This window comes from Chelonoidis abingdonii, chromosome 9, assembly GCF_003597395.2.
Source record: "Chelonoidis abingdonii isolate Lonesome George chromosome 9, CheloAbing_2.0, whole genome shotgun sequence".
In the NCBI taxonomy this organism is placed as follows: domain Eukaryota; kingdom Metazoa; phylum Chordata; order Testudines; family Testudinidae; genus Chelonoidis; species Chelonoidis abingdonii.
In genome coordinates this window covers 6,990,100-7,004,876 of record NC_133777.1, presented here as the reverse complement: position 1 = coordinate 7,004,876, position 14,777 = coordinate 6,990,100, and the positions used below count along the sequence as shown (strand labels likewise).

The 14,777-nt window shown below is 49.1% G+C and overlaps 1 protein-coding gene and 1 long non-coding RNA gene across 4 annotated transcripts in view; one reads left to right on the top strand and one right to left on the bottom strand.

Annotated features, from left to right (window-relative positions):
• Positions 1-1,548: 1,548 nt before the first annotated feature.
• LOC142047300 (uncharacterized) overlaps positions 1,549-14,777 on the bottom strand; it is a 14,070-nt gene continuing 841 nt past the window's right edge. The window contains exons 2-3 of the long non-coding RNA XR_012656482.1: positions 3,560-3,633; positions 1,549-2,649 (exon numbers count right to left, since the gene is read on the bottom strand). This is a non-coding gene — a long non-coding RNA (uncharacterized LOC142047300). The remainder of the gene's footprint in view (positions 2,650-3,559; positions 3,634-14,777) is intronic.
• Positions 14,345-14,777, top strand: part of RAI1 (retinoic acid induced 1) — a 132,253-nt gene continuing 131,820 nt past the window's right edge. For all 3 annotated transcript variants that reach the window (XM_032762787.2, XM_075069158.1, XM_075069161.1), the window contains exon 1: positions 14,345-14,711. The gene's annotated coding sequence lies outside the window, so the exon portion shown is untranslated. The remainder of the gene's footprint in view (positions 14,712-14,777) is intronic.

The window sequence follows — 14,777 nt, the reverse complement described above, 5'->3', positions numbered from 1 at the left end:
GGGGACTCTGGGGTCACTTTCCAATTAGTGTGGCCTGCTCATTATGGCTCATTATCCTCCACGGTGATGGGGATGCGCTTGCTTGGCTCTGGATCACACTCTTTCTTTCTTACTACATACGATTTGGTCATCCCCAGAGTCCAGCTCCTCCTCCGTGGAGTGGACTGAGCCCTCAGTCCAGGTCCGAATCAAACTTGGGGGTGTTCAGAATGTGGACCCAAATCCGAATTCTGCCATTCCTGCTATAAATTCATGTGCGAGAGGCCAAGGTGGTATAATGGACTCAGGCTCTAGTCTTTCATCCAGGGAAAGGTCTTCTCTTAGGTCACAGGTGGTAAAGGCTCAGATACCACGGTGATGGGCACTTGAGGCAGATTTATCAATGTCAGCCTAATCTCAAGGGGCTATTTGCCCACACCAGAAAAAGACCCAGGTTTGGAGTAACAGAGGAGCCATGGATCAGGCTTGACTGGCATTAGCAGAGCTGTGAGGAGAATGCAGAACTGGAATAGCAGGAAGACTGTGGGTTGGGGTTCAGGGGCATTGGCAGAGCTCTGTGGGAAGGTGGGGGCTGCAGATTGGAATTGAGGGGTATAGACAGAGCGGGGGTGAAGACTGTGGCTTGGGAGAGCTGTGTGCAGGGGGCTTGCAGTGTCTGTCTGCACCTGGCCTGGCTCCAGACATAACCCCTCACTTTCCTGGGTCCAAACAACCATGTTTTAAAATAAAATGAGAGTAATAATGCTATTAACCCCCATGCCCCAACTGAGAGCAGAGAGGCCATGCCAGTGGCCTCTTGGCTTTCATGATTGGACCCGTTTAAATGGCTCTCTGGAGCTTTTGTTGATGGCTGGGAAAAGATGTAGTTAATCAACTGAACTTTTCTAACAGAGAATAACGTCCTAGCACTTTGGCCTCCAAAAGGACTCTGCCCAAATCAAACATCCGCAGGTGACTTACTGGGAAGCCCAAAGCAGAGATGGAGTCGTCATGACAACAGACAGCTTCTCTCATCTCAGGTGATTAACACAGCAGCCCAGAAGGAAGGACTGGAAAAATAAAGGAAAGCAAGAATGAGCCTGATTGAGAATGAGGCAATAAGGACACACATAAATCAACCCAAAGGATTGGTAATTCAGCACAGATGGGGATAGAGCCATATATAAATAAACCAGCTGGAGCAACACCTGAACCATCTCTCTGAATGCTTCCACTTTCCTAAGGTTTTGGCATCAAGACGGGGGCTATGGCTTCATCTAAATACAGAAACCAGATCCAAGCCCACTCCTCCCACAGAGCTTTGTCCACCTCTAACATAAACAACAAACATTCTGACTGGAAATTCTGCCTCTAAGCTAACAAAATGCTTCTGAACTATCTTGGCAGTACAATGGTCTTTTGCACTCCCGAATTCCATGAAAAATCTTTATCAACCTGGGGGTAACACTGCCTCCCTGCCACTCAAACAAACCCAGGTTCTAACACCCCCAGCCCCAAACTACACTAAGGTTCTAACTCTGCCCCTCTGCCACTGAACTACCACACCCTGGCACTGAAAGTAACCAAGATTCCAGGTTCAAATGATGCACTGACAGCCTAATAAGGAAACACAATTTATCTGAAATTGGGGAGTCCAAAAAAAAAATCATCTGATACCACTGAACATTGACAGATCACATGAACGCTCCCAGTTCCCAGTTGGTGGGTGGTCACGTGGCAGGAAACCCTTTCACGAGTGCTGTACTGCAGCATTTCTAACCTCAAGGGGTCAAAATCTCGAGATTGTCTTGAAAATGAGGAGAGTAAAAAAATAATAATAATGGGTTCTTTTCATTTGCCTTCTGAGAGAGAGTAGGGCTGACATCCTCAAAGGTACCCAAGAGATTTGAACAGCTGGTTCCCATTCAGCTGCATGAAAGGGAAATAGGTGTCCTTTGGGGGCCCTGAAAATCTCATCCAAGATTTGGTGGCGTTATACACTCATTTTGCACTGTTGTAAATGACAACAGAAAGCCCAGAGTCTTTTTTATTTATCAGCAACTGAGTGATAGATTGTATAAAGGGCTCAATTCAGTTTGGGGCAGTGAGTTTGAGCCCCAGGGACAGTAAGTCCACTAGCTGGGAAGTTAAATCAGCATCAGAGCCATCAACCCACTCCAGCTCCTGGCAGCCTGCAAGTCAACACTTCTATGCTGGGGACAGAGGATGCAAACAGGGCACCTGGGATACACTTCACAGCTCCTGTGGCTCTCCTAAGGGAGCAGCGTTTCCACCACCACGAGGGAACAACTGTCAGCCCTTTGCTGTGTATACAGCTTGAAGTGGTGATGCTATTCCTCTGTAATGTGCCTTTATCCTTCTGAGGGGCGGGGTCTCAGATGTGCGTTGGCCATTTTCTCAGTCTTTAATGGAAGGGTCAGGGGAATATGAATCTTTAACAACACTGTCATCTCTTCTATCTTTTTGCTGGGTGTTTGAGTTAAACGGGCGATACAAAAACCAAACCGGAGCCAGGGTTAAAGAGGCTGAATAAAACCAATTTCCCCTCTCAGTGAATGTGGTTTCACTTCATTGGGATCTGTGATGTCATCAACATGCTAGTTCTCCAGTCATCCAGAGAGTCTCCGGGGGTCAATGAGACCTGAATTTCTAATACAAAAAAACAAGTAGTTCGATTAAAAAACTTCCAGGCCTCCTTTGTGTACATCAAAAAGGGACACAACCCCCTTATTTGTTCTTTAGTAGTCACCTTTATAAATAGATGAGATTATACTGGGAGGTGCACGCAGCTGCCCAGACCCACCAACCTACAACTGTATTGTCTCCAAAATCCTGGAAAGCTTTGTTTCCTGGCTCTCTCTTTTTTCTCTCTTACCCTCTCCCCTTGTCCTCATGTAGCTGACTCCAGAAAGCTTTTGCCTGGAACAGATGTGTTCTCATTCATAACCAGCTCCCCGACCCCGCTTCAGGTGCTTGATATGGAATCCTGTGTCTGAGACCTTGAAAGCAACCGTCATAAAACCCTTTCTGATGTCATAAACAAGGAATGGTGGTGTTAATGAGTGGTCAGGTCAGATGGAAGGACAGGGATTATCACCCCAGAGAGATTTCTATTTACACAGGAATATTTTGGTCACCAACAAGGTTAGGAAAAGGAGGGGCAGAAAATTTTTCCAGGATGCTGGTAGAATATTCTGTCATTGACCCTTTAAGACTGTCTAGCCTTACACTGCAGAGTGCCAGGCATCTGCTCCACAATGGAATGGCTTGTGGACTAGATTAACTTTCACCAGAGCTGGAGCAACTGGGGTGACAATACTGCAGTAATTTTACAGAAACACACCATTACAGATACTTGTTTTATCTATCTCTGCCCATCACCAGAATATCTAGGCACCTCCTGTCTCAATCCAGCCCTCTCCCCCTCAACACACATCTTCCCTGAAACAATAAATGTGGTTGGTTACATAAAGAAGTCCTAGTAGAATTCAGAGGGCTTGAATTGCAGAGGCAGGACTAGTGGTTCATGGTCAGGCTTCGCCCACCTGCTAGGCCCCACCTACTTGGGACACCAGCGTGACTCCAATCACAGTGGCTTGTGCAGCTGTTCAAAATATCTTCACACGTGCTCTGCTGGGAATGAAAGATGAAAATAAACGTGCTTTAAGCGCTGGTTGGAAACCACTAGCACTGCTGTCAAATTCTTTTTATTTTTTTTCCTTTTGGGTGGGGGGGATTTTGTGTTATTTCACTTTATCATGAGGGGAGGGAGTCAAGTCCTGCCTTTGAGGGGTGGGAGATCTCGGGGGGGCGGGGGGAGGTGGGTCCTGCACCCAGGATGGGAGCCCCAGGGATACAGGGTGTTGCAGAGCAATGATGACGGAGGGATGACAGGGCCTAAGTTCAGTGAATGGTGCTGTTACTCTGTGCGCCAGGCTGCAAAGCCACTCACTCAAATTTGACCTCCCCCCCACAACCGAAGGGTGACCAGGCCTAACCGGAGCAGTTCAGTGATCCGTGGTGCCAGGTCACAACGCCCAGAAGGGGTTGCTGGGTCCAGCCCCGTGAGACAGAAGCCGCCACTGAAGTTTTTTGTTTTATTTTGTATTACTTTCCATTTGCAAAAGACACAGAGCTCTAAGAACAACCCCTCTGCCCGTTGTCTGCCTGTGCTGGCTAGTCCTTTTCCTGAGTATGGGACTGCGTGGGAACTTTTTCTTGAAACAAGGGTTAATGCAACTGGAGCTAGAATCCTGCCTTCCCCTCCCCACCTCCCTGCTCTGACTGGCAGGTTGGTTCAGCTCCTTGGGCGTTGGCTGGCTACCTCTCTGGTTGTGGCACAAGTCGTCTACTCTGATCCCTGTTGTATTTGCACCAAAGAAACACCTGGCACAGAAAAACATGAATTAGCCACTCAGGGAGCAATTGGACGCCTGGCCTTTTATTTGTTGGTCTACTAGCTGATCAACTCTAAATCCACCACTGACTGTCACGTGCCCCAAGATTTTTTTTTACACTACAGCGGAGTCACATCTTATGCGGGAGTTAGGTTCTAAAGTCATTGTGTAAGAGGAAAATCGTGTCTAGTGAAAATTACCATAAAGTACAGTATACACTAGAACAGGAGTCCTCAACCTGCAGCACACATGCCAAAGGTGGCATGTGAGCTGATTTTTTTTAATGGCAGGCTGTGGGTCCCAGCCGCCATTGAGCCTGCTGCCGACCTGGGGTTCTGTTCACTCAGCCGACAGCCTGCTGGGGTCCCAGCCGGCTCCGCTCAGCCTCCTGTCGGCCCGGGTGAATGGCCTGGGGTTCCGTTCACCCAGGCTGCCAGGAGGCTAAGCAGATCCAGTGGCCGGGACCCCAGCTGGCAGCAGGCTGAGCAGGCTGAGTTGGGCTGGCGGCTGGGACCCAGGCTGGCAGAAGCCAGCGGACGGAAGCCCAGACCGGCAGTGGACTGAGCAGCTCAGCCCACTGCCGGTCGGGTCCTGGCCACCGGCCCTGCTCAGTCTGCTGACAATCTGGGGTTCCGGCTGCCGGCCCCTTACCAGCCAGGGTCTCAGCCACCGGCCCCGCTCAACCTCCTGCTAGCCTGAGTGAATGGCAGGAGGCTGAGCTGAGCCGCTGGCTGGGACCCCGGCTGGCAGCTGAGTGAACGGAACCCCAGGCCGGCAGCTGGCTCAGCGGCGGCCGGGACCCACAGCCTGGCATTAAAAAAAAAAAAATCAGCTCATGTGCCACCTTTGGCATGTGTGCCGTAGGTTGAGGACCCCTGTTCTAGTGTATACTGTACTTTTCACTATACGTGATTTTCCTCTTATGTGCTGACCTTAGAATCTAACCCCCGCGTAAGATGTGACTCCACTGTATTCATTTTTGAAAATTTATAATAAACGATGTTCTGGGGGGCGGGGGGGGGAGGCACAAGGTGGAAGTTTCACCTAGGGTGCAAAAAAATATCCTTGCACCAGCCCTGGATACTGTGTCAGCTGATCCCCACAGTTTCCAACCTACCTGGGCAGTACAGCAGACATGGCCCTGCCCACTAGCTCCTCTCCACTCCCCAGCCCGCCCACCACTTCCCACCTTAAGGCTTAGCCCTCTTACTTTTAAAAATGATTGCTTGCCCCTCTCCCCCGCTCAGGCTTTTCTGGCAGCCCTGTTGCCAGGTATCCAGTTATAGACTGGAAACTCCAGTAGAAAACGGGACCTGAGTGTCCGGTTAGCAGTGCTGACTGGAAACTAAATGTCTGGTTATAGGAGTAACCACCTTAGCCTCCGCGCCTCCCACTCCCAACACCCACCCCAGAGGGCTGGAAGAGAACCTGTCCTGCTGCTGAGGGCTGGAAGAGAACCTGTCCTGCTGCTGCGGGAGAGGCAGCTCAGTGCAGAGAGAGAGGCAGAGAATGGGCTAGAACCAGGTAGGTACCCGCTCTGTGTGGGCAGGGGTGGGGGGGATCCTCTTTATCCCCTCCCTAGCCCTGCTGCACTTGCAGTTTACGCCTGACCCCTCCCTTGCTCCAGGGACCAACTCTAGCTCCTGCCCCACTGTGCTTTTACCCCCCGCCCCTCCTACAATCATTCTCCAAGGGAGCCCACCAAAATGTTTGGTGCCGGGCCCACAAAAAGTTAATTCAGCCCTGGTAACACCGAGCAGGGCTTCTGCACTGTCCACACTGCACCAAGTATGGAAAAGGAAATTGGATAATTTAAATAAATCCTTTTGTTTTTAATAATCCAAGTAACACAGAAATGGAATTCAGCTGACCTTCCTAACTCCTTATTCATCTACTTTCCAACTCCACCCAATGGGTCTGAGTCACCAGATCTGGCTTGCTCTAGACAACCAGTGTATTTGGTGAATGGCACATGTCACTATTTATCAAAATATCACGTTCCTACTGTTACATAAATCCAGTCATTGTCACTGGGCTTCGTTTTTAACATTCAAAAGTAAATGACTACGGTAAGTGTCCTGTATCAGTTTAAAAACAAATTAAATTACCCACTAACCTCTTATTTATTTATCTCCGTGATGGAGCCACCCCAATAACAGACAAGTATTCTACAAGCCAGAGACAAACACCTGGTATAAGATCAAGCCAAACTTTTTTAGCTTCTGCAAGCCAGGGTTTTAGCACAGGCCAGGGCATAAGGTTTGTGCCTGCATCGTTAACATGATCCCTAGCAAGTGCTTTCTGTGGCATCTGACCAGCTCTCAAGGGCTGCAAATCATGTCTGGGAGCGCAGTCCTCCAATGCTCCCCACTGCCAGTGCGGTTTTCATTGCAGAACTGAATGTGCCTTGGTTCCACGCAGACCCAAATTCACTGCCCGTTTTATTGCTGCCAATTGCCAACAGCAAAGAATGTAACATTAACTCCTTCCCTGCCCTACTGATGTCTGCAGCCTTACAGGTACTTCAGGTTTCTCACATTGCTACCTGGGCAGAACATGCTCAGCTACGGTGCTCAAGGGGTTAAAGAAATGACCCAGCCCCCCACAAATACACAAGCTCCCTTGGGTCCCCATAGGCAGTGCTGCCACCCAATGAAGGGGGATGATCAGGAATGTGCAAGGGCCAGAGACCTACAAAGTCTGGCTGATTGCTCTCTGCTCCCAGGTTCAGCTGCTCTCTCCTGGTCTGCGCCCCCATCTGTCCACCTGCCCTCACCCAGAGCTCCCACTCCAGCTACATGAATATGGATAGCAGAGCTGAGAGGCTGCCCTTCCTCTGGTGCTGACCCAGGCACCTTCACATCTCAGTGGGAGCCAAGCCGGTGCAGGGCTTTGAGCTGCAGACCACACTCCATTCCTGGTGAATGCTCTGTGGTTTCATGCTGTGAAAAGAATGAGCAGATAATAGGATTTTCCATTTCTTCAAAGGGCACGCAGGCCAGCCCCCCTTGCTGAGCAGAGCGCTGAAAAACAGCCACCAGGCAGCTAGCGGGCTTCCCAGGCATCGCCACGGGAAGGAGACAGTCAAACAGTAGTGGTTTTTATAAGACAGCTACAGAACAGCCCAGCCCAAGTGACAGTGATGGGCATATTGGATGGATATCAAAGGGGTAATCACAGCCATGAGGAATGGAAAGAGACCAGGATAGCAGGCCTGGAGACCAACATCTTGGATCTATCTCCAGACCTGCCCCGCTGATGTGCCTCAAACCTAACCTGAACTGATCCGCTCCAAAGCATAGAGGCTATGTCAGTCTCAATGACCCATTCCATCCCTGGCTTCTCAGCTGAGATAGCCGGCAAGGAGGGGGACACTTAGTATTAGCCGTGGGGATGGGTTTTGTGATGGAGATAAAGCTGGATTGAACCCCACCAGACTCCCACACCACAACCAAACACCTAGAAGAGGGTGATATGGAGGAGATACAGGCCTGAATCATGCAGGCTTTGCCCCCAAAGGGGAAATTTACCAAACAAAAATTCCCCACTAGTGCTAGCACCAATTCAATTGACCTGCTGCTAACCCCCACAGTAAAAGAAGATCTGAGTGGGGTAATTTTGGAAATATCTTCCGTGTGGACACAGCCATGTTCTCTCTCTCTCTTCTCCCACACTGCAGTGACATGCCTGGTAACAGCAGAGGGGGAAGCGTGGGTGAACAGTCACCTGCAGCCTCTTTATTTAAGACAGTCCTAAAACAGAGAGTTTAGCCACTTTTTCACGTTGAAAAGCTGCTAAACGGGAGAATTATGTAGGGCTTTCTACTGTGTGTTAATTACGGCTCGTGCATAGACACCCATAAAACATCTGCACCCACGCTCCTCCGCACACACAGATTTCCTCTCAACCTCACCCCAAGAGAGACAAACACACTCTCACAAACACCCACCCAGGGACATAGAAACACACACAGCAAAGCGGGAGAACTGGAAATCTTCTCGCTACAAAGGAGCAATTGATTCCCTCCAACCCCAAACTGCAAAGCGGGGGAGATTGTGGGAGCATCTGGAGACTCATTTGAAGAGCTCCCGTTTTCCTGTGTCTGCTCTCATTTCGCCTCGGATGGCTTATCAACAGTGACTTTCCCGACAGCGATCGATAGAAAACATTTTATCTCCTTCCCAGGCGGCAGAATCCTTGGAGTGGCTCTGATTTCTGTTACTATGGTGACATCTTCTGGGCTTATTAAAGCTCTTTCCTTTCTTGGTGTGGTGGTGGGTTTGGGTTTTTTTTTTTTGTTTTTTTTTTAAGCAAAATAACAAGAAAGTCAAACAAATCTGGTGCCTGCAGCCTCTCTCCATGCATGGAGCTTCCTGCACTGACCTGCCTTTGCGGGGGAGGGGCTTGGAGCAGCTTTCATCTGAAAACATATTTGGAGCCTCTGAAATCTATTGAGACTCAAATGCACGCTGGCTCGGCTGGGGCCCTCACCCCTCTTATCTTGTCAGATTCCTGTCTCCCTCCCCTCTGAACTCAAACCTCCCAAGCCTGGGAAAATCCCCTTGGCTACACAGCAGGGGCAGCCTAAAACACAAGTGCAGGCTTGGGTCCCTCCCTAGCCTTGACTTATGTCATTGCTCTGTCCTGCTCCTTGAAGGAGGAGGAGAGAACTCCCGGTTCAAACCCACCCTCTCTGGCAGCTTGTGACCCTACTAGGGTGTGGAGACTTGCAAATTGCAAAGCTGGCCCTGGGACACGGATCAAAGGAGGAGGGACTCCAGGGCTTTGACTTAGTGTCTTCACCACACAATACCATGTGGCGCGCACACACACGCACCCTGTTCTGTGCTACACCCCAGCTCTCTGCATGAGATGGTTGCTAGATGGTTGTTTTCCTATAGGATCTACCAGATCTGCTGCTGCTCTCATTTCTATGCCATTCTCTCTCTTTATTCCCCCAGCACCCACGTGGGTGATGATGCCCCCTTGTGAGTGACACTTCCGCCCCTCACATTCTGAACAAAACCAGCCAAGGGGCCTCCATCTGGAAGTGACTCTCTTCCCGTAAATGGCCACAGCAATTGCTGGAGAGAGAGGTTAGCTAGCGTTCCGCTGCTGCCGGGGCCCAGCCCTGCCATGCACCTTGCTGGGAAAGCCTCTCTTCAAAACAAGAGCAATGGCTCAAAATGGTGCCCTGAGCTCCTCGACAGAGTCTTGGCAAAGCGCCTGAGGGGATGTCTTCACTGCAGAGTTAGCCCAGTGGATCAGCACCAGGGTTGGCGTCGCTGTCAGGTAAACAGCTCCACGGCACAGCCTGACCCAAGTTACTGTGTCCGCACTGGAGCTGTGCTCCTCCCCCATGTGTGTTGCTAGGATTTTGAGGTGCGTGTCCAATGGCTTCCTGCACTGCAGCACACTGAGCTGAGCTAGGATTTTTTTCCAGGAAATTGTAGGAGCTCTTATCTGTCCTGCGAGGTGTATGCAGGGAATGGTGGGAAGGCACCGGAGGACTATCAGCGCTTTAGCCAGGGTCTACAATGCAAAGTGGGCCAGTTACTAGCAGAAGTGAAAGCAGCACCCAAGCTCGAGTCTATAACCCCAGCTGGGCCAGGAACCTGGGTTGAAAGCATCAATGAAATCGGGTGAGAAGGTTTGGTGTGTGGAAAGGAGGCAGGTTAGGGGCAACACCTGAGTCAGTGTCTAGGCTAACTCTGCGGTGAAGACAGACCCTAACACTGTACCCCTCTATCTGCCTAACAAGGTGACATTAGGCTGCAACATTTGAGCCAGAGGTAGACTTTGATACTGGTTGGTGAAAGAGGCCGTTTCCAAGGGCACGAGTAGGAAAATGTCTTAGAAATGGCTAGTGCTGGAAGATTAGACGAGGCTCTCTGCCTCTGAAGCAGTCGGGGAAAAGAAAGAATACAGAATATATTTGATGATGGCCCCTATTAAAAACAAGGTCTTTCAGTGACCAAAGCAAAGCTACTGGGGTAGTGAGTTGCTTGTGGACAGGGCATTTTCACTGATAGAGTCATTTCATTCCAATTTCAAAATTGCTAGGGGATTTTAGAGGTAGGTTGGCAGCCCTCATTAACTCGGACAGCTTTGCTCACTTCTTTAATGTAACTATCTGACCCTTCCATTCCATTTAGTTAACATTTATAAATGATCTCTTCAGCTTTGGTGACACAAAGGAAAAAATGAAAGATGTTTAAAAATAAAAAACCGGAGAAAGTCCAAAACCAAAAAACCTTTGTTTAAAGAACCAGTTAAGGTCACTAAAAGACAGAAATGTATTTACTCTCACATCATTTGTAAAAGCAGAAGCTCTTAAAAGCAAGGAAAGGAATAGCTAAGGACACCATGAACCCAGCATAGCTTAAATGATAAATAGAAACACGTTGTTCTGGCTTAGAATTGCATATACATACAACAACCTTATCTCTGACTCAAAATAAAAATGATTCCTTCATCAGCAATCTCAAAAGACAAAATTTTGTATGTACATATTAATAACACATATTGATCAACTTCAAATACAAGCTCATACAGAACATCTCCACAATTTTACCAGGGAGTTATATTGTACATATTCAACATTATTCTAAAGAAACAGCAGTTATGTCGGCCAAAAACAACTACTGTCAATTTATAAATACTCAGCTCATCAATATTTCCTCTCACTAGAAATACCCAGTGAGGCCCCCAACACTGGCTAAACGCTCAGGCCAAAGGGGGCAAGAATATGTTATCTTATATCTCCCATTATAAATGTATTATTCTTATTTATGTTGCATTGTGGTAGGGCCCAGGGTTCCCCAGTCTGGACCAGGGACACATTGTGCTAGGTTAGGCATTGTAAAAACACAGAACTGAGAGAAGATTGCCCACATAATAATAGTGGCTATTTAAGATTCACAAAGTCCTTAGATTTTAATTTCCTTGCTCTTCTAGATGATGTGATAGGGAAATACACTGTTAGCACTTGGCAACCTTGATTATTTCTTTAAATGTTTTTTGTTGTTTCTGGAATAAACGTAGGGCAGAGCTTGGAAACCCTCACTCACAGGAATAATACTTTTTCACACAAGTAAGCCCATTGACTTCTACGGAACTATTTGAGCACAAAATGGTTTGCAATATCACATACATGGTGCTTTTTAAAAAAAAGAATTATTGGATCTTTGGGATTAACAGGTGTGATGTAAATGCAAGGTATATATGCAAGGAGCCATTTCAGGAAATTGAGAGGTGGCAAATTTTACATTGATCAAAGGAAATACTGTTTCATGCAACCCACAAGTAGCCAGTGAAACTCATTGCCACATGGTTTCACTGAGGCCAAGAGCTAAGTAGGATTCAAAAAAGGATTGGGCCTGTATATGGATAACAAGACTATCCACCGGTCTGACAGTAAACACCAGAAATATAAACAAGAGCTTTGGAAAAGATATAAGCCCCGAGGCATAAGCCAAGCTCTAACTATTGGGGGCTGGCAGAAAAATTTCCCTTGGGGCCGAATATCCCATAACTGGTTCTGGGCTACTGTCACAGGCAGGATACTATACTAGATGGATCCCTGTATGGCAATTGCTAGGTTCCTATTACAAGCCTGGGATTTGACCAGTCTAAATAGTGATTGGAGTCAAAGGACAGGCTGACCTCAATTAGCATCCCAAGAATTTAAGAAACAATGGCTTGTATTGTCTGTTTGGAGACCCCTTCTGCCTGAGATTGCTATTCTGCAGTGTAGAATAGGGCAGAAGCCCTGTTAACACTTTCACTGTTTGGTTTTCGCAGTGGGAAGCAGCAGAGCTGCAGGTATTTCCTGCTATTGGCCTCCATCTGCATGTCTAGCTGGTTTCAAAAGGGACGTGCTGAACCCAAAATGCACACAGCTGCTAAGATCTGTTAAAACTCAAACCAAAGAAACAACCTCTCCTTGTCAGGCTCGTGCCAGAGAGCACAGATGAGTCAGCCAGGACATTCATGCCAAAGGTCTTGGCCTGCAGGACCCATACACCACTTGCTCACTATTACTTGCCTTGGCTGGCTGGCAGGCAGGCAGGCAGGCATTGGGGGGAGATTAGATGATGGCCATCTCTGTGATTAAAGGGAAATCGTCAACTTAAAAATCATACATCTGTCTACAAATGGTTTCCCTCCACTATCGCTACTAGTCAAGGCTACAAGGGCTGTCGCTAAGAAAACAGAGGAAAAACAGCCTCTATGTTTCACTTTGTTTTCTCTACAGCAGGGGTCGGCAACCTTTCAGAAGTGCTGTGCCGAGTCTTCATTTATTCACTCTAATTTAAGGTTTCATGTGCCAGTAATACATTTTAATGTTTTTAGAAAGTCTCTTTCTATAAGTCTATAATATATAACTAAACTATTGTTGTATGTAAAGTAAATAAGGTTTTTAAAATGTTTAAGAAGCTTAATTTAAAATTAAACTAAAATGCAGAGGCCCCTGAACCGGTGGCCAGGACCCGGGCCGTGACAGTGCCACTGAAAATTAGCTTGCGTGCCGCCTTCGGCACCTGTGCCATAGGTGGCCTACCCCTGCTCTACAAGTTTCACAGCACTCTGAGCATAGACACTTTGCCCTCTTTTTGTTTGGGGCTTTTGCAAAAACGTGGGAGAGGAAAATACTTGTTTAAATGTGATTGTAAAACCACAGCAAGTAGCAGCGTGGCTGAGGAGAAGGGACAGCACCCAAAGGCCTATTAATTCCTTCGGAGTCCCCTTCAGTGTCTCAGTTATGATTATTATCAAACCTTGATGTTACTGTAGCACCAAATTGCCTGTCAAGACTGAGCCCCGGGCTGTTGTGCTCTACAAACAGAGACACACCATCCCTGCAGCAGAGAGCGGTCTGCGGAGGCCTGCTGGAATTACCAGTAGGGTTAATGCAAACATGGGGTGTTAAGAGAGAAGTCCTAACAGAGCATAGATGTTTACTATGGGCCTAACAGCAATGTGGCTTAATGTAAAGAAACAAGGTCCTTTCAGTGAACATTGCTACACCCACTCTGGCATGCAAACAGTTAAGTAGCTGCAGACATGAAACAAAGATCTTATGAGGCTAACAAAGTACTCCATGGTAGGGAAAATACAAAATAAGCATTAGACAGTACAGCTGGCTCCAGCCAATTTTCTTCACTTAATATGCTTCCTCTGCTCTGCCTCCCCACCGCACCCCATTTCCTTCAAGCTGACTCCATGCAAAGATACACAACTGTCAAGTTGCCAGGCCAACCTAAACAAATACCATTTTGTCTTGCCACTTCCTTATGAGTTTATAATTCTGGGACTCAAGCTAAAGTGTAGATGGCAGTCGGTCCTACCACTCCGACAGAAGCCTGTTCTTGGCCTGGATTTCCTAGGCTCCTGCCCTGCTAATGGAGATTCTCCTTCACATCACTATTCTTTTGGATGGAGCCAGAGTATATGAAATCCCCTCCAAGTGGCCAGAGTGTGCAGCATGGTGACCCCACCTGGCTGTGGATTTATCACCTCTCAGGGCACTTCCATCTGAGGAGAGGTTCATCTGCCCATACATGAGCTTTCAGCTCCAAATACATCCCTCCTTCCCCTAGGTTGGGCTTTGAAAACCCTATTCAATTCTAACAGCAAAACTGCCACTGAGAGGCAGCTCCCCAAACAGCTGGAATAAGCCACCTCCATTCAACCAGACGCCTCAGTGCCCTGTCTCCAGCTAGAAGTTTGGCTTTCCTAAGTCAACCCCCTCTTGAGTTGATCGCTCCCTACCACAAGCGTCCTGCGGGAGGCTGCGTGCGGGGCACCCCCAGCGGGCGGGCACGGCTGGGAGGTTCGGCCCGCCAGGCCCATCCCACGGCGGGGCAGCTTTGCAACCCCAGCGGGCAGGGCCACGTGGGCGAGCCGGGCTGCGGGCCGGCCGGCCGGCAGATGGGGCTGTCGGCCCGGGCAGAACACCTGGATTTCCCCGGAGGGAAACATGAGCGTGTACTTCCGACAGCATCCAGCCATGCCTCTAACTTTCTTCTCCCCCCTCCTCGCCCGCTCGCCCTTCCTGTGCGAAGTGGGATCTGGCTGCCATCGACACCCGCGCCGGAGCGCGCTCGGCTGCAGGCGGAGCGGGGCCAAGCCGGGGGCCGCAGTCCCTGACCGGCCCGCGGGACTCGCCGCGGGAGCGGAGCGGAGCGAGGCGGGGAGGAAATCCGGCCGCGGGGGGCGCTCCCATGGATGGGCACCGGAGGAGCTTCCGCGCCCCGCGTCCCTGGCCCGGCTGCCCCGCTTGGCGCCTGCGGTGAGCGGCGGCGGAGCGAGGTAAGAGCGGCGGAGCCTGGCCCGGCTGCGGGGGGAGTGGAGCGGAGCGCACGGGGCTGCCACCGC